A 21019-nucleotide genomic window follows, 5' to 3' on the forward strand; every position below is an offset into this window, starting at 1 on the left:
GGAATGTGGAACATGGTTTGGGGGGAAGATAAAGAGGGGAGCAAAGCTGTGGTAATAATTTCTTTGAGATTCACCAGAGTCTTGATCAACTGATTTGAAGATTTCTGCTTTAACCCAATTCTGTGTGCAGTTTAGTGCAGTTTTTCATTTGTGAATAGGAACTGTATCAAAACCCTAGTGTGACCACGGCAATTAAGTAATCACAAACAAGGCATCTTTGCTAATGGAAAGATTCTGTAAATATGTTTCTAGTGAATACACAAATAACAGTCACTGGAAGGGTCAGGTGCCACAAATCATAGATTACTCTGCCAAGGGTTGCCAGCCATCTGAGGCTTGGAAGGACATTAACTGCCTTTGCATTCTCAGAATACTCTCCACAGTTCGTGATTTCACTTACTTGACCCTACTTCTGTTATTAAAAAGCTGGCAGGCACAATCAAGGGCAAGCAGGTTGGCTACCTACCCTTCTGGCAGCTCTCCAATATTCCCATTTAGCTGCCAGGAGACATGGAGAGGAGTGAATCACTCATGCAATCCTGTGGTAGCATCTAGAAGGTACCAGGAAAACTTTAGTGGCAGAGGGCTGGTCCACCAGACATCTCCATTTATACATTTTTCACTTCATATATGGAATAAATCACTGGGGGAATTCACTTCTGAGAAGGGAGAAAGGGGAATGATCAGATGTGACTTAGGTACAGGAGATCTCCAGAAGTTTCCTTGGAAAGTGGTATATAAGTACATTACTTGATAGTACCAGTTTTGAAAATAGGATTCTTATTACTAATAGGGATAAAAAATCAGGAAGTATCTCTTATCAAATAGTGCTAGGGAAAAAGAATCTGAAGGAGTATCATTTCTTATTAGTAGAGTGAACTTCTGGTATTTAGTATTTGCTTTAATAGAGAAATTATTGCCAAATCCATAAGACTTAGATACTCAATTTTCACATAAATGTGAAATTGAGGTTATATTAAAATAATTTTTTCTACCTCAAATTGAAACAAGCTGATATATGCAATACAGGGACATTAGAAAACCAAAATACATTTTTCTTAAATATTATTGTTCTGTTTTTTAGGCTGCAAAACCTAGAATTCTAAGGGAGAAACAAGACTTTCTGGGTCTTCCCCGCCCCCCCCCCCCACCTTTTTTGTCAGTACAGGCTCTCTTCTCATACTCTTATGTTGGAAGTGGTTTTGGGATTTGCAATAAGCCATCATCACTCAAAGCAAGGCCATAACTTTTACTAGTAGATATCATGAAAAGTACATGGACTTCAGTGAAGTTTTCTCCAGAAGGTTCACTAAAGTTAGAAGCTGGTAGCATTTTTTTGAACAGAAAAGAAAGGTACAATTCACATGGAGAGGAATATGAGTTTTCAGGAAGGCTAGCAAAATGTATTTTTCAAAGAATATAATATTTTCTAATATTCTAATGGGTCTCTAGATGTGAGATATAAAAGAACTTAATTTAATTTCCCCCAAATCATCACATCAACATATTTTTAAAGAAATGAAGAGAGATGTTAGTCATCTGCATTACCAAAGGGGAAAAATATTTTAAAACCAAATGACAGGTTTGTGCCTTATAATTTAAACAATAGTGAATGATGAATAATCTTCCAAGTTCATTTCAGTAAAAATGAGAGCGAATATCTCTAAGAGAGAATAAAAAAGACTTTATCTTACAAATATGCCTAACTCCCCCATTTTATTAGCTTATAATGCAAATCATTACTTGTTCTTGCTCTTAGGAGTCATTTTAATGTAATTGATTCATTTCAGACTCTTAAGAAAACCAAAGTTCATGTCCTTTTATAAGTTTGTGAAAAGCTTTTAAATGGTTTCACCCCAATTAAAGACATTGATACATTTTTTCTTGCTTATTAAGTTATAAAGTTGAAATTTATGCTGTAAGTGTACCCATTGTTCACATTGTTCAAGACCTTTACCATCCTAAATGGGAATGAGGGACTCTAAGGTCACAAATCTTATCATTCCTTAGGGGTAGAAATGGGAACTGACCAGTGTGATCTCATCAAACAGTAAAGAATTTTAAAACTAATGTTAATTGTTAATGAAAATTTCATGTAGGCCTGCTCCATGGAAAGTGGTCTTAGGACCACAGTAAATTTCACTGGAGAAATGCTAAGTATACTCTTTCCCTAACTTCTACCCTTCAGTGAGCACACCTCACATTTCAGTAGAAGTTGTAACAACCTAGGGAACAATCTCAGTAGAAGTTGTAACCTAGGGAACAATAATCTAATGAAGTGGAGTCATGGGGGAATTGTGAGATTAAAAGTGGCCTCAGTCTTGGATACACTTTGCTTCTATAAATCCAAACAACTACTGGAACATCTCTTCATCAATTTTGGGCCTGGCCCAAGACTGTTTACATGTTAAGGCAAGAAAATACTAGCAAATTCTTTTGAAAGCAAAAATGGTTTATCAATTTGAAGGTATCATTTCAAGGGAATACTGGGTGCTCTTAGGTACCAAAGTCATCCCTGGCTTCAGCTGAACAGCCTCCTTTAGAAGACATTTGCATCTGGGCAGTGTTTGCTCAGCAAGATGGTGAAGACTGGAAATAGTCAGATGACAACAGACACCCAAACAAGCTAAATCATGAATCTAAATTCCATTTGTTTAAGACTGAAAAATTCTCCTTTGAAGCACTCACTTGGCATGAAGGTACTGATACCAACTCCAATATATTCAAATAAACATTTACAGACTTACTTTCTCTCTCTCTCTTTCTTTCTTTCTTTTTCTCCTTCTCCTTCTCCTTCTCCTTCTCCTTCTCCTTCTCCTTCTCCTTCTTCTTCTTCTTCTTCTTCTTCTTCTTCTTCTTCTTCTTCTTATTCTTATTCTTATTCTGTACTGGAGATTGAACTCAGAGGCACCCCAGCCCTATTTTATATTTTACTTAAAAATAGAGTCTCATTGAGTTGCTTAGCACTTTGCTTTTGCTGAGGCTGGCCTTGATCCTCCTGCCTCAGCCTCCCGAGTCACTGGGATTACAGGCGTGTGCCACCATGCCCAGTATTAACTTGTGTTTATAATTTAAAAAAATCAAGATATAAAAGGCATTGCTCTTTGTCAATGTCTGGAATCAACAGTGGCTCATTGTTTACCTAACATTTCTTCTCTTTATTCACCTGAGATAGAAGTGGGTATTTTATCGCCAACCTGATATCAGTGTCAAAACACTATCATGAGAGGGTAATTTAAAATTTGTACTTAGAGAAAATGATTGGTAGAAACCCCAAACAGGTTGGTTCAAATATTCTGTTGTTAGTGTGCATCCTGTTTAGACATTATACAGAAGAATGAGGGAATATCGTTCCAAGACTTAAAGGTAAGAGAAAATATGGTGACCTATTTGTTGATTCATTTATTCAACTGGAAATCATTCACTTAATATTTACCCCAGGTAAAGTAATAAGAATGGAGAGAAAAATAGGACTCTTACCTTAAAGACAGTGTATGTGGGAAGATAGGCATGTAGATAGACAATTATCATCAATGTAGTGAGTGAACTAATGTGAAGTCTGTGCAAGGTGCACTGGGAATCCCCAAGAAGGAGTATCTGTTTGTCAGGAGCAGAAAAGGTGATGCTCAAGCTCACTTTAGAAGGAGGAAAGTTTTATCAGGCATTCCAGGCAGAGGAAACAGCATGCACAAAGGCCCAGAGGCATCAGGAATGTTTATCAAGTTCAAAGAATCATAGTTTGCATCACCAGAGCAAAGTATGTTGGAAGTAAAACTGAAGGGATGGGACAAGTTAAACATTTTGAAGACCCTTGAGTGTCAGACTAAAAAGCACAGATTTTATCTTATATAATAGTTGGAAAGTCATCAAAATTTTATAAAGACCATGCTGTCAGCAGAGGGGAGAATGAATTGGAGTCGGGACAATCTAGTGACAGTGAGACTACATAGTGGTTGTTTTCACCTGCCTGCTTGGTATAGGAATACTACAGATAAATACCTTTTATTATATATAGATAAAAATCCTCAAAACCTGGCAAGAATAAAGGCATAAAAGTATTTTCCAGAGAAGTAAATGTTCATACTGTGTAAATATGGCTGATTAATTTGGTATGATCTGCACATAGCTTTTATATACTTACTTTACTTAATTGTATGATTGACATGCACCTGAGTGGACCTTTCTGCTACTATATTGAAAGATTGCAGAGATGTAGAAAGTGTACTACCAGGAGCCAGTGACTTGCCTGCAGTTTAGCTTTACATCTGAGTATTTGAAACACATATTGGGAAAGTCAACTTATTTCTTTGGACCTTAGTTTCTCTGTTGTAAAATGGGGGCATAATGTGAATTACAGTATCTGTAATGCCATTTTATTTATATCATTTTTGATTTACAATTTTGTTTGCACTTATTTTTTGTCCTAATGTTTATTTCTTACTTCATCTTAATGCTTTTTCACAGTCTTAAGAGGGACAGAAATATGTGGAAGAAAACCCTTTCATGTGTTATTTGGGGTAAAATTCTGGTTTGGTTGCTTCATACTTAATACACTTAGCTTTTCTCCTGGAAAGGGTAAGGATGTTGACAGTCATTTTGAAACAGGGGACTTTCTAATCACATGAATCAAATTTTATCCTCATATGTACAAAAAAAAGGACTATTTAATCACTTTCAAGGTAAATAAATGATTAAGCTCTATTTTTTTTAGGTTATGGATTTCTCTGTCCAAAATGGTTCTATTTCTCAGGTTAAACAATTGCATGTTCTCAGATAAAACTGTGACCTTTAAAATATAGAAAGTGTACTGCTTCTAATAATAGCCTCCTAATTTCAAATTGTGTATTTCTTTAGAAACTTTGTTTTTAAAGCCTCCTACCCCCACTCCTACCTCAAAGCCCTGTTTACATTAGTAATATGGCTTCTAGAGTTCTGGGAATTCACAGGGTTTGTACCTACAAAACATCACAGCACTGTTACTGTGCTTCAGAGACATGCAGGGGTCCCAGGGCAAATCAAAATGTTTTTAAATGTATGACATGTGTGAAGTTGATGAAAATTCATGACTTCTCTCTGTCAGTGCTGCTTGAGCTTAAATCATCAGAGAAAGGTGAGTGTGAAGAATTTTTTAAAAATACTTTTAATTCCGGAATCCTTCCCATTTCTTCCTCATGGTCCATATTTTAGCTCTCTTCTACTTAGCAGTCTGCTTGCAAAAATAAAAATAAATAAAAATTAGCAGTGTTCTCTAAATTGCTTTTTGGAATTTTCTACTTAAACCATTGTGCAGATGTATAACTTGTAAAGAAGAACTGAAATGTGGTTTGATAATGTAGTAACATACCATAGAACATGTAAAATACACATGAAAGATTACATGAATGATGTTAATTTAACTGATTATACTTTATGGTTTAGGAATATATCCAAATTTATCTTTTAAAATTGAAATGAAAATATTGTAGGAAAATTTTAGGAAAATTTTTTAAAGCCAAAATGCTGGGGATATTGAGATCAGCTGTTTTTAAGTAAAATTCCATTCAAAGCAAAATAAAAGGCATTGTGTAGTGTATGCTGGCTAAAACTGAGAACACAAGAGCATTGCAGTTAATTAGAACCAATCAACAGGATGCTTTACAACATTTCTCACATTAGTACAACATCTGATCTTCATAATACAAATTTCCCACAGTCTTGATGCAAAAAAAGATTGGAAATAAATATTTGACTCAGTTAAAAAATATGCTGTATTTTAAATGCTCTTTCTTCTAATTATTTTTTAGTCACTGTTAAGAAAATAAGATCTTGAAAATCTCCAAATATTGTTCTATTTTTGTTTTAGGACAATCTGAATTACATTTTTTTGTTTTAATTTTAAATATATGTGAACTTAAGAAAAATATTTTTTAAGAATAAAATTTAGAGCATGAATTTGGTTTATTATATACTTTATGTATGACTATTGTACTTTCGAACAATATGGGACTTTTCCTTGGCTATTGAACCCAGGAATATTATGAATGACTAATTAATACATTACAAATGATGAAATACTACATTATAGTCACTCTCATCTTAAGAGAATACTAAGTTAATGGCATTAACATTTACATCATACATGTCTTAAAACAATATGCAATATTTAACACTATGCTTTTTCTATAATTCTTTCAAATACTTGATTCTGCCCAGAGAAGTTTAGCTTAATTTTCACTTAAGTTTAGCTTAGTTTCATTTATAATATTCATCAAGTTCATAGTCTGTTCATTGTAAATAACATTTGTCTTCTTTCTTTCTCTTTCCCTGCATCAGACTTTTTTTAAAAAAATAAGTTCTTTGTTACCTTTCCTCTCACAATAAAGGTAGAGCTCCCTCAGAGCCACTGAGGTGCTTCAAACCATTTTTAACATTGTTTGTTAAAAAATATGTTTAACTTGAATCAGAAATATATACGTCTTCACAATAGTTTATTGTCAAGTTTTGCTCCTTCACAAAAGCTAACTTGTGAATAAATGGCTAGAAAGTACCCTTTTTGCAGGCAAAACTAGCTGTGAAACTGCTGCTATTAAGGAGAATTGCCTTCGAAACAAGTTGATGATCCCGTCTCTAGAATTTATAAAGTACAACTCCCTAACAGGAGTAATTTGCTCTTCAGACTCTGCAGTCATCTTTTGGTGAAAAGAAATATGCTTTAGAAACAAAACAAAACAAAATAAATACAGTCTAGTTTTGACTGTTTTGTTTTTTGTTTATTTTGTTTTGATTTGTATTTTTTTCTCCTGTCACATCATACAAGATGTTTTTCTCCATCCTGCCCCCCTCCAAAAAAAAAAAAAAAAACTTACTGCTAAACATTTTCTCTCTTGAACACTCACGTTTCTGAAAATTAGTGTTAAGAAATTATCTTCTCTTTAGCATTAAACTTTTTTGTCTTCTTTGCAGCGATTTAATCTAATTCATTGTAGAGAGGGTATCTTTTAGTTAGGTTCTCTTTAGAAAATTTACTCTTTCTACTGCTTTACAGAGACAAACAGCTTTGATGACTAATATTTTATGTTGAAAATTCATTTTACAAACACAAAATGACCACATTTACATATAGTTTTTTTCCTTACTAAGGATCCTACTAAAGACATAGTAGTATTTGTTTTTGAATTATAAATTTGATATATTTATCTGTTAGGACTGAAACATTTGCTATAAATGCTAACTAGTCCCATGAAAAGCAGTTTCAATAAATAGCAGCCTGAAATTAGCTCTGCTGCATACAGTTTGATTTATAGGAATTGGAATATAATAGCCTAAAATGCATGTTACAATAACTCTGCTTATCTCTAAAAATCAGTATTTCTTAAAGCAAACAATTTAAGTAGAAAAGCCATTTGATAAAAATAATTGGTTCAGGCAAGATAGAACACACATTCTTTTGCCAGATAATGATTCAATGGCTACTCTAACTTCAGTAGTACTTCATTAGACACAATTCTCATTCACATTAAAGTCTTAAGAAAATCCACGTTTGTTATTTTTTAAAAATTATTTTTAAAGAAGTAAACAAATATGGGGAGGAATGGAATAAAATCTCTATCATGTCTACTTGCTGTTATTCAATTCCTCAAAATTTTTCTTAGGGGACAGGAATGTCATATGTTCAGTTTCAGGACAAAGGCAGCTTTTAAAATGAAAAGCTTAAGGAAAATCTGTAATGAAGTTTGCTTAACAGAAGGTAGGCTAACTAAGCTCTTGGTTGTAAAAATTATCTAGATCACAATATTAGGATAAAAACTAAAATTTTGTGAACTTTACAATTAATGTAAGACTTGTCTTTATAAACAGCACCTTTAAAAATAATAAAAGCAACTTCTCAGATTCGCTTTGAGTAACATATTTGGGAGCACAATGTTTTACTGTGTGTGTATGTGTGTGTTTTAACTTGTGAGTTAAGAAAAATACATAATTATAAAATGTTTTCAAGCAATAGTCTTTTGCAGGATGGCATATAGTTAAAACAAAAGCTTGTAGTCTAACAATATTAAGTAATTTAACCATTATATATTATTATTGTTATTGCTATTATTATTTGATTTGGTAAATGACCAAACTTTACAGCTGGGTTATTAAAACAATTCAGATTCGTATCTATGTCAGAAAAATGTTCCTTTAATAATTTAGCAGTTAATTAAAAGCTCCTTGCACCTGATTCATTAATATTTGATTTTGTATGTTGAGACCTTTATTCACTTATATTTTACAGATCTGTGAATGCTTTTAACTGCAAATTGTGTTAAGGTAAAAAAAATCTATTCTAAGCTAGTTGGGTTCATTTAAGAGAGCTTTTGCATTATTGCACTTTGTAGTACAAATAAAGTTTCTAAATTTATCACAAGGCTATTGTTAATCTGTTAAGGTTATTTGGTAATTAAAAAATAATTTCATGGATAATGATAAATCTTAACTACTTTCTATCTTATACAATTTTTAATTTCTTTAAAAATACAACCATATGATTTATTTTTCAAGGAGTTAGTGAATATACTTAGAATTCAAGCTCTCTGTAATGAAAGAGAGTTTAAAATTTTCAACAGGATAATGAACTACTTGGCTTCAGTTTATCTGTCTTGTACACAAAGTGATTTGACAGAACTAACTAGTGAAAACTAACCAAAACTAGGAATCAACAAAGAGAATAGCCAAGAAGGAAAAAGGAAGACTTTCAGGAAATGATATTTTCCCATCAGTGGATAGGCATGCATACATTAAAGGCATAAAAGGCAGCAGGGGGAGAAACAAAAGCTCTAAGCTAAGGATCCTGCAAGTCTGAATTAACTAAATGGAAAAAAAAATGAAATCATTCTGCTTAAACTTGTTCACTAATAAAAGGAGAATCGCTTTTGTTAAATATGCTTGGTGTGATTATCAAGCAAAATTTTTTTCTCCCAGACATCTATGAATAAAACATGCGTTTGAGCATTAGGTAAACAAACAATAAATGGATGAGTTCAGTTGCAACATAATAACATTTTATTTAGAAAACATATATAATCATATTTGTATTGGCAATCCAAATTTAATGACTTCTTTCAGTAAAATCAAAGTGCCTTACAAATAACATCTAATGCATAAGGATTGCTTATTCTTTGCCCATTTTTTTCTATTTTCTCAAACAGACAGATTTTAAAGGTCTCTGCTGAGTCATACGTAAAGTAGGTGAAGTGTGATTTTTTTTTTCAGGAAAAAATTTTTCTTTTAAATCATCTTAATATTATGTTACACATGCTTTAAAAGTAAACTTAAAAATGCATTTCTGAGACTGAGGGAGAAAATGTTTTCAGTCTACATAGCTTCTGCTGATTTGAACAAGGCTGTGTGGCTGAACCAGTCTTTGGCTTATTAGTCATTTCATTAACTCGACGCCTTCTGTAAAATATGAATGAGAAGAAACCATTTACAATAAGGAAAGCAAACAACAGAATGAATTTCCTCTGTTGGTGTTTTATAAGACTGTTAAACAGAAAATGGAGGGAAGAACTCTCTTTAGACGATATCACTTAATTAAGTAAAGCATCCTAATCAGAGTCCCCTCCAATTGTAATGACTGTAGGGAGTCAAGTACATTTCTGTCTATATTAGAGTATCTAACTGCAATGATTTATTGATATTTATTTTAGAAGTACAACACAAAAGCAATAAAACAGTGGAAGCAGGGAGAGGGAACATGCCATTGCTTACTGCAGGTACAGCCAGAACACTTCAAGAAAATTCCTAAGTTTCTTGTGGGAGGTTTTGCTTTCTAAAATCAGAGCACACCTTTAGAGAAGAATGTTCCTTTCCAGCATTTGATTTTTTCCAAATGTTTTCTCTGACGTTTCTTTGTCCATTGGGAGAATCATTGATTCACTTTCCTCACTGCAAGAATCACTGCAAATGAGTGGATGAGCACCTGCTGTTTTCTGCAGTGACATTACTGGATTGCATGCTACACTGATTTTAGTCTTAAAATACAGCTTCTCTGTATGGGAGAGAGATTTGAGGAAGGAGAGTAAATATACTGTATAGGCAGACAGACATTGGCTGCCCTCCAAGTTGCACACAGCATAAACCTGTTTATCTGCCACATTTCACAAATCTCAAAAACATGTGAATAATCAAGCGAGCAACTGGATAAGTGATTCACACTAGGGAACCTAACCAATATTCTGATGAGAGGATACTATGATGCTAAGACATTGGCACAAATAAGACTTGTATTGTAGAAACTGCACATAATAAAGTTCATTAGTGGTTCAAAGGAGAAAACAGTCCACACTAAAATGAATTTGAAGAAGTATCTCAAACCTGTGTACTTTAGTTTGTTATATTTATCTGGGAAATTGAATATAAAAATGTAGTTTCACCCATTACCACTCTGATAATTGGGGCCACTGGGCCTTTGGGTCTCATGCTAGTTGTCAAGATAAATTTATTTCTAGTAATCAAAATTTAGATATGGGGGGGGGGTGAGTGTTTTACACCCAAAAGGACACCTACACATATATTTAAAGTTAAATTGCCAAATGTGCTTAGAACCTATTCATTTTGGAAAAGCAAATTTTCTTGGAAAGTTATATTCATTTTTATAATTGGAGAAGATGATTTTCTTTTTGGTAATAAGTGAACTGGGCAAACAAGGCTCTTTATTGCTACATCACAGCTTTCTTTATTTTTATCTTAATTTCTGTTGTTTTTTTCTTTATTTGCTGATCTTTTAATTCTCCTTTCCTTTATTTCAGTGATAATTGTGCATTAGCATTTAGCTGTAAATTGGAAGCTCTCAAAGGATGGAAGGCTAACCTCAAAAGTACGCCTTGGTTCTGAAATTTTCTTAAGGTTATTCATGAATTGCAGGCTTGTTTCACGTCCATAAACTACAACTTGTTTATAATTATAGCAAGATGAGTTATCTACTTGCTTGATATATCAATTAGCTTATAATATAGACCTGTCATTTTACTGTCCAAAAATGTAGGTTTTCCATGTTTGCAAACACAAAATAACTATTCCAGAGAAAAGAGCAATAATATACAAAATAATTAAATATACATTGTATACTCTACAACTTCCACTTGCCCTGCATTGCAGAAAGACAAATTGCTAAAATATTTTGACACTGGAAATTTTGGTTAAATTAGTAGCCAGACATCATCATCTTTGCAACAGAAAGTCTTGGAAAAGGTAGGTAACCTGAAAATTGATGTTCCAAATAATATTTTGTTACATTTAAGTTTCAAAGCCTTGCCCCAAGAGAATGTACATTGAGACTAGTGCCAATTGTACTTGCCAAATGTTTTTTCCCACCTTGACATTTTCTCATCTTCTTGCTTCTTGTCTCAGGTTCTCTTTCTTCAAGATCAGGCACAGAGACTGACTGAATGGCTCCAATTATCAGGATGTGAAAATCTAAATCAGAATCTACCACTTTGTGTAAGTCTGCCCTGAGCAGTCTCTTCTTTAGCAACAGAACACTTGCATAATATGGGCTCATCTTCTTCATTTCTCCCCGACCTTGTAAAATATGATAAAAATTTCTTTTCATGATTTTAAAGTCAATTGCATGGGGCATCTTGCAGGAAACACACATAAAAACTAAAAAGAATTCCTTAAAAGATGTGTCCAGGTAAGTGAAAAGTGGAAGTTTGTGGGCACTCAAGGATGATACTCAAATTACTAACCATCTAGTAAATAGTCTGAAGGCTGAACACAGGAAATTTTACCAAGTTTTCTGCATGAGTTGGGTTTTGAGTATATACAAAGCTGAGGTCCATTCTGTGAACATCAATTAAGGCCAATCATAGCTGTTTACTCAGCCATAAAACCCCCCTTTTAAGTTTTTTCTTGTTTCTGTGGTACTGGGGATCATGCATATGAAGCAAGTGCTCTATCCCTGAGCTACACCCCCAGCCTAAGAGTTTTTAAATTGATGATTCTTCTGAGTCAAGAGTGATCATCAAACTATATAATCTATATACTGCAGAAACCTTAGAAACAATAGCTTGATTGCAAGTGAACTTTGTAATTATAAAGCAATACAGAAACATATAAAGTAAAAAAAAAGTTCCTTTTGTTCTCCAAACCCATTCCCCAACGATGAATATTAGTAAGAGCCTCAAATATTAATAGATACTTTTACTAATGCATATTAGTTGTACAAACTAGTGGGTTTCACTGTAGAATTTGCATACATGAATATATTGAGCTTTGATCATATCCTCCTTCCCTACTACCTTCTCTCACCCTCCCCTCTTTCCCCCTCCTCCCAGTCTCCTTTCACCTACTCTAATTGTTCCTCTATGACTTTCAGGTCATTTTTTTTTCAATTCTAGATTTCACAAAGGAGAGAAAATATGTTATACTTTTCTTCTTTTTTGTCTAACAGACATTTTTATTCATATGCAAGTATTTCTTCTTTTAAATCACAAAAAAATCATACAATATATTTACTATTTTGAGCTTGCTTTGATTTTCCATGGCAATATATGTTGGCTACTGCACCAGCGCTATACATGGGTTTACCTCATTCCCTATAGCTGCAGGGATATTACATAATGTTATTATGGATAAAATCATTACCACATTGATGAATATTTAGCTTACTTTTATTTAATCTTTGTTTACATAATAGTGCTTCAGCAAACATATACATATTTTTATGTACTTTGTAAATGTACTTTCAAAATTAACTCCTTGAAATGGAATTTCTAGGTAAAAACACATTTTTGGTGTTGAAATTATATTGCCACATTACTGATACAATAAAAAAAGTTGCACCAATTCACCTTTTCCTGACAGATTTTGAGAGGCAGTGATTTTGACAAGGGCTATGATGGGTCATGTGTGTGAAGTGTCTCTTTTATCTCTTCAAAGGTGGCTAACACAGTCCAGTGGCAGCTCTGATGGTTAGTGATGACCAGGTGGAGAGAGCACCTCTAGCATACCTGCTAGGGTAGAGCAGTGCTAGAGAGGGGCATGCCTGGGGGAAAAGACTGCCATCAGCTTAGGAACAGGTCTGAGTTTTCACCTGGGCCCGGTGCAACAGTTTTCCTGATAATTATGGGGGTTGCAGTGCGGCTCTCTCTCTCTCTCTCTCTCTCTCTCTCTCTCTCTCTCGCTGCTCTCTCTCTCTCTCTCTCTCTCACACACACACACACACACACACAAACACACACACACACACACACACACACACACACACACACACCCTTCCATCTCTGTACAGACTATACTCTGAACATCCATTTACCTTTCTTCCTTACCTGGGCCTGGCTTCTGAGGAAGTGCTATTCTCAGTCACCTGTGGCTGATCTTCATCAGGCAGGAATTCTCTAGGCTTCCTCTCTGCTTTGCCCTTCAGCCTCTGTGTGTGATTAACCCAGAAATTTACCTGATTTTGACCCAGTCCCTGAATTTGAAGAGATAGTCTCATCCTGGAAAACTTCTACTCCGTATTCAATACTTTTATTTTTATGAGTCCCATTTTCATCTTGAAATAGAAACACCTTGATCTCAGCCTTTAAATAGAGGGGTTACTTTAATGTTCTCAAGGTTATAGTTACACTAGGAAGTTTAGTTGGTATTTAACTGTACTGTGGTAAAGGCTGTAGAAGTAAAGATAAATGAAACACAGTTGATGTCTTCCAGAAGCTCATAAAATAGTGAGGAGTTAGATAGCATTAACCAAGTAGAGGTCACACTTTTGAGAAATGTTGTAACAGATATTTAATTTGTGAAGTTCCAGTTCTGGAACTATGCCTTACAGATACACCTGTACATGTGCAAAAAGATTTATAAGAAATTTGTTCACTGCAAAGTTGTATGTAATGGTAAGGTTTAACAAACCTGATTGTTGACAATGACACTCTGTATCATTTAAGAAATGTCTTCCTGAACTAACATAGGGTGATCTCCAGAATATGTTTTATATGAAATTGTAAGCTATGTGCATAAAAAATCTAGGAAATAAAAATATGTATTAATGTTTATTTGTATATGCAGTCATGTGTCTAATAGCAATTTGGTCAATGATAGACCACAAATACCATGGTGGTTCCATAGATTACAATGGAGCTGAAAATTTTCTGTCACCTAGAGACACTATAGCTGTGATGTTGTAGCATCAGGTATTACTCATATGTTTATGGTGATGTTGGTGTAAACAAACCTACTGCACTGCCAGTAGTATAAAAGTATAGCAAGTGCAACTATGTATAGTATGTAATACTAGATAATGATGACAAATGACTTTTTTAATATTTATTTTTTATTTGTAATTGGACATATACCTTTATTTTATGTATTTATTTTTATGTGGTGCTGAGGATTGAAGCCAGGGCCTTATACCTGCTAGGTGAGCACTCCACCGCTAAGCCACAACCCCAGACCCCAACAAATGACTGTTACTAGTGTATTTACTATATCAAGCTTTTTACCATTAAAGTGTACTCCTACATACTTAAAAAAGCTTTATTATTAAGGTATGCCATACATCTTGATTGCATAAAGGGGCCACCTGAAGTCATTGGCCTGTACCACATAGGTATACTTGCTCACACACTGATGAAATCATCTAGTGATGCATTTCTCAGAGTTTACCCCATCATTAAGTAGTGTATGACTGTACATACATTGGAAGTTCCCAAAGGAAAGATTAGCAAGTGCTAGTCTATAGGGAACATCAGGGATTGGGGGATGGATGGAAAAAGGGAATGAAATATGACTTTTCAATATATTCACTTTTAGGTCATTTAAATTTTTGAACCATGTTAATATATCATCTATTTTTAAAAAATCATATTAAATAATTTTAAAATTCAAAATAAAATTCCTTTTTTCCAAACTTTGCATTTTCCTAGGTGTTTGGGAGTACTTAGATACATTTACTGGAGATAAAGAATATTTCTCTGGGGTTGGGGTTGTGGCTTAGCAGTAGAGCACTTGCCTAGTACATGTGAGGCCCTGGGTTCAATCCTCAGCACCACATATAAATAAATGACAATATTGTGTCCAACTACAACTAAAAAAATATAATAAAAAGAATATTTCTCTGAACTGGAGAAAGAAGCCTTCTTAGGGATCACTTGATTTTTTTAAATATTTTTTTTTTAGTTGTTGAGGACCTTTATTTTTATTTATTTATATACAGTGCTGAGCATTGAATCCAGTGCCTCACATACACTAGGAAAGTGCTCTACTACTGAGCCACAAGCCCAGTCTCTTGACCACTTTATTTTTGTTGCCACATGGTAGATCCACTGTCTCATGGAAACGAGATGAAATTTCATATAAATAGGACACCCATAAGACATGGGAGCAATTTTAGGAGTAGATTATAGCCTTTAAACTTCCTATTGGTAAGGCTGTTCAAGAGTGACCTTCTTAGGGTTCCCATGACGTCTTGGTAGTAAAGACATGATTTGTTCACATCTTCAGTTTGCCTGCTTACATCATGAAGGTGAGCAATATGAATTTTTTCTTCTTTAAGTTATAGGTAAAGATCCTATGCTGAGTTACAAATAAGAGAATTTATCTGTCTTGTAACAAAATTGCTTTTCTTTAATGAGAATGTGCTTCATAAATTTCCCAGAACATTGAATTAAAGTGATTTGGGGAAAGATATCAAGATAGAATTAAATCTTGAGAATTCTCTGGGGACTTTCATGAACTGAAATTTGGACATTTTGCAAGAAGATAATAGAGCATAAAATAACATATGAGAAAAATGTTGATGATTTATGATTATAAATGACAGTATGATTATAAACAACAGAAGATTGTTGAAAAGTGATAGTCACACAAGTCACACAAGGACATGAAAGGCCTCTGGTCGATGAAGGATACTTTACTTCCCTGTACAACTCTGCATGGAATCTCCTCACTGCTACTGATACTGCCCTGCCTCTTCAGCTTATTTAACTCATTTTGTCCATGAAACTTACCCAGGGGATAAGCCCTACCTAGGAAGCTGGGAACAATTGGCTGGAGGTATGGAGGTAGGTAAGCACAAGGTAGGTGACACCCTAGTTTCTTTCATTGCTCCCTCTTCCCCTTACCACTGCTTCCCAGAAGTGCCATTTAGTCTCTCAGCTGGTCTCAATCAGTCCTGAGGAAAGGATCTGAAAATCCTGACTTAGGAATGAAACATTCACATGTGATACAGTGACCTTATAACTCATCTAGCCTACATCTAGTGTCAGTTTATTTTTAAAAGTACTAGCAAGTCGCTATTTTATTTTATGAGATTACCACCCAAATGTGAACCTATTAAGTGAATTATTGCCAGCAATCAAGGTCACTTGTTACATAACATCACAAGAGGGACTCAGGTGAGTAACAACTCTGATTATAGGTATTTAGTCCAAATGTACATCAGTTTTAACTCCTTAAATGTATTTCTTTTAGCAGCTAATTGAAATACTTTAAAAGTCTTGACACAACAGTTATACAAACATACATGTAACAACATGGGAAATTAAATAAGACTTATAATATACACCTTAACAAAATGATGGCTTAATTTGTACTCCTTTTGTAATTTTAACTAAATATTGTGGTGAGTAGTTCTTACATTAAATCCTAAGTATATGGGCATTTATTACACACAATATGAAAATACTTCAGGAGGCTTGTGATTAACGCTGTGGTATTCAGGCATAGTTTATAGAGATTTTCAATCAAAGACAAAAGGCCCAAGCAGATGATGAAACACATGAAAAAGATGTATGTATATAGCCAAGGACTTAATTCAGACTTGCTCATATTAGCTCAGTTCTAGTTCTTGGCCTATCAGGCATGTACTCAAACAAGTATCCCCAGAGATTGGCTCAAGGCTACCCTATGGATTAACCCCTAGGGGAAGGTGGCCATGTAAAATACAGAAGATTAAGTTGAATTTAATTTCAGATAAGTAATGAAATTTTTTTAGTACAAATAGGTCCCAAATATTGTATGTTATGTACTGTACTAAAAATTAATTGCTTATTATAAATTAAAATATCATTGGATATCTTCTATTTTTATTTTTTCTAAATCTGACAAACCTACCCAAGAGGTTCTAAAGAACACCCACGTACCACCTCCCCTTGTCCTCTGTGACTGAATTGGAGTATGCAGACATTTGCCTTAGTATGTATGTGCTTACTGTCTGAAACAAGATGACTGACAGATTTTAAATTTCCAGAACCAGAATTTTAATCTAGCTGTATGTCTGAATCTCTTCTTGGATACTGTCTGCTATGGTTTGGATGTGGTGGGTTCCCGGGAGAGTTCATGTGTTGTGCTTTCCCTGCCCCTTAGTGTGGTGGTATAGGGGTGCTGGGGCCTACAGGCAGGTCACTGAAGGCACTGCTCTAAATGGTATCAAGGTAGTGCTCATGAACCCTGAGTTAGTCCTAGGTAGATCAAGTTGTTTAAAAGCAAGCCCAATCCCTAAGCTCCTAAATCACTCTCCAGCCTTCTGTCTCAGGATATGATGTCTTCTTCCAAAAAGTGCTCCCAGCATTATAGCACCATTTACCATGGGGCCCTCCCCACTACTAGGAGCTGATGCCTGTACCATGCGACTATGATTGAGACATGAGGTGTCCCCAGAAGTTTATGTGTGAGACAATGCAAAAATGTTCAGAAGTAAGATGATTAGATTATGAGAGCAGGATTAATCCACTGATATGGATTAAGTAGGTGATAACTATAGGCAGGTAGAGTGTAGCTAGAGAAAGTAGGTCACTTGGGGTGTGTGCCTTTGGGGTTTATATTTTATCCTTGGTGAGTGGAGTGCTCTCTCTGCCTCCTGGTTGCCATGTTCTGAGCTGCTTCTCTTTGCCATGCCCTTGTGCCATGATATTCTGTCTTACCTCAGGCCTAAAGGTATGGAGTTGCCAACCATGGACTGAACCTCTGAAACTATGAACCAAAATACACTTTTCATCCTCTAAGTTGTTTTTGTTAGGTCTTTTGGTCACAGTGATGCAAAGCTGACTAAAACATCTCCACGACAGTGAGCTAAATAAACCTCTTAATAAATTGACCCAGCCTTGGGTATTTTATTATAATAACAAAAAAAGGACTATTACATTGCCTTATTTCTAATTATTTAGGCTTGTTCCTTCTAATGGAACATTTTGTTAATACTTTCAAATATTTTTTTAAACATAGTGATTGAAGAGGGACATTGGCAATCAATGTAATGCAAAGAAAATTCTAAGGTCTAACTTCTTCTCTTTGCTCCTCTCCTTGAACTTGGAGCCAGTATTTATTTTTCAAATGCATGTCTGCCGGATTTCTGTTCTCGCGACTAAAAGGCTCAGTGGTCACTCCAGTTAAACTGGGCTGACTGGGCTGCACCAAATAACCACACAAGAGACACAAATACCTTTTTCTTTGGGGTTACTGTGACGGCTCCTCTGACCTTAAGGGTCCGCAGAAAGAGAGAGAGCGAGAGCGAGAGCACGCACTGATCCCTTTTATGAGGAGAAGCTATTCAAATAGCTTCTCAAATAGGGTCAGTTTTCAGGGGCCTGATGATGTCCACTGTCAGCAGGTTGACTGACACCTGAGTAGGCCACACCCAAGGGCACAGTAAGAGAAGGGGACACATACAATACACTATGGAAGATTGTATCCTAAACAGGGCAAGGGGTTGTATTACAAAGGAACAGGTGAGCATAGCTTCACCCATGGGGCTGTAGCAAGACACACCCATGCACGAGACATCGACCCTCGAACCTAAGAAGGATGGGGAAAGCTCTGCCACATTTCTGTGACTGAGCGCCTCAGCACCCAGCCGGGGAGTGTGACTCAGTCAAGTGCAAGATTGTTCTCATACACATGTCCTTAAGATTTGATATCTTCTTTTCTTTTCTTTCTTGCTTGGGATTGAACCCAGGACACTCTAACATTAAGCCATATCCCCAAGTTCTTTTTAATTTTTATTTTTGAGATAATGTTTTGCTAAAGTTGTCTCAAACTTTTGATCTCCCTGCCTCATCCTTCTGAGTCATGGATTACAGGTGTATGTATCATAATTATTTTGGTTGAGAAAAGAAGCAAAACACAATAAAAACAAACCTAATTCCATATATTTAGAAAACAGCTTATTAAAAGATTTTGTCTAAAAATGGAATGTTTGAAGTAGAATATTTTATTTATTTAGGTTGACATTAAGAAATGAATAACAGAAAGGAACACTTTTGAAAAACATTTCATTTAAAGCCTTTTATAGCCGGGCATGGTGGCACACACCTGTAATCCCAGAGGTTTGGGAGGCTGAAACGGGAGGACTGCAAGCTCAAAGCCAGTTTCAGCAATGGCAAGGTGCCAAGCCACTCAGTGAGAATCTGTCTCTAACATATAAAATAGAGCTGGGGATGTGGCTCAGTGTTCAAGTAAGTGCCTGAGTTCAATTCCTCATACCTCCCCAAAATTAATAAATACAGCCTTTTACTTTTATTTTTGGGCAAATAATTATTCAACATCCAACCTATTTATTTTGTAAAAACATTGGCAAAGTCTTCTTAACCCACTTATTATTATTTTTATGAACATAACAGCTTGGAGTTTTAAAAAAATTTGTTCTAATTAGTTATACATGACAGTAGAATGCATTTTAACATATCATACATAAATAGAATATAACTTCTTTTTCTTCTGGTTGTATAGCATGTAGAATCACACTGGTTGTGTAATCATATATGTATATAGGGTAATAATGTTCAATTCATTCTACTATCCTTCCTACCCCCGTACCTTTTCTCCTCCTTTCACTCCCCTCTGCCCAATGCAAAGTACCTCTATTTTTCCCTAGCCCTCATCCCCTAATTGTGAATTAGCATCCACTTACCAGAGAAAACATTCAGCCTTGATTTTTGGGGATTGGTTTATTTCATACAGTATGATACTCTCCAGCTCCATCCATTTACCTTCAAATGCCATAATTTCATTCTTCTTTAAGGTTGAATAATATTCCATTGTGTATATATACAATATTTTTTTTTTATCTTTTCATCTGTTGAAGGGCAGCTAGGTTGGTTCCATAATTTGGCTATTGCAAATTGAGCTGCTAAAAACATTGACGTGGCTGCATCACTGTGGTATGCTGATATTAAGTCCTTTGGGTAAAAACCATGGAGTGGGATAGCTGGGTCAAATGGTGGCAGCTTGGAATTTTTAATGCATGGTAAAATCTTTGGTAAGATCTTAAGAGTAGCTAGGTGTGGTGGTGGATGCCTGTAATCCCAGAGGCTCCAGAGGGTGAGGCAGGAGGATGGCAAGTTCAAAGCTAGCCTCAGAAACTTAACGAGGCCTTAAGCAACTTAGAAAGACCCTGTCTCAAAATAAAAAATAGAAGGGCTGGGTTCTCCTACCCTCCAAAAAATCGTTAGTGTATAATTTGCTCAATAATAAAACAGAGAGAGAGAGAGAGAGAGAGAGAGAGAGAGAGAGAGAGAGAGCGCGCAAGAGAAGAATTTGGGCCAGATGTCCCCTGGTTCCTTTTAGCACTTGTGTCTTGTGCTAAAGGAACTCAGACCAGCTCTTGTGAAGGCTGTGGGAGAGCTGAGACATATGGCACTGGGTGCCAACTCTGATTGAAGGGTATTCTTTTTTTATTTTACTTCATTTTTTACTACACAACCAATGTGTATGGGTCATAGAAAACTAGAAGAGGTGGTAAAATTGAAACAGAGCTTAATCAAGATCCCGGACTCCACCTCCAAAGATTTGGAATGCTGGAGAGATGTCGGTTTGTGTTTTCATGTGTGCTCTGTGCTCGATGAAGGTGCAGTGTTCACCTCACTCTGTCAGACTCTCCCAAGGGGATGCAGTGGTCTATACAGAGGCATTGCACAAAAAAGTGCATCTTAACCAAGGCCCTGAAGTGGTATGGTTAATAAAATTCCACTAAAATAGTTCTTGCAATGACAAGACAAACATGGAAATTAAACCTCTACATTTTAGGATTATACTTCTTATACCTTCTTTATTTCCATTCACT

This window comes from Ictidomys tridecemlineatus, chromosome 5, assembly GCF_052094955.1.
Source record: "Ictidomys tridecemlineatus isolate mIctTri1 chromosome 5, mIctTri1.hap1, whole genome shotgun sequence".
In the NCBI taxonomy this organism is placed as follows: domain Eukaryota; kingdom Metazoa; phylum Chordata; class Mammalia; order Rodentia; family Sciuridae; genus Ictidomys; species Ictidomys tridecemlineatus.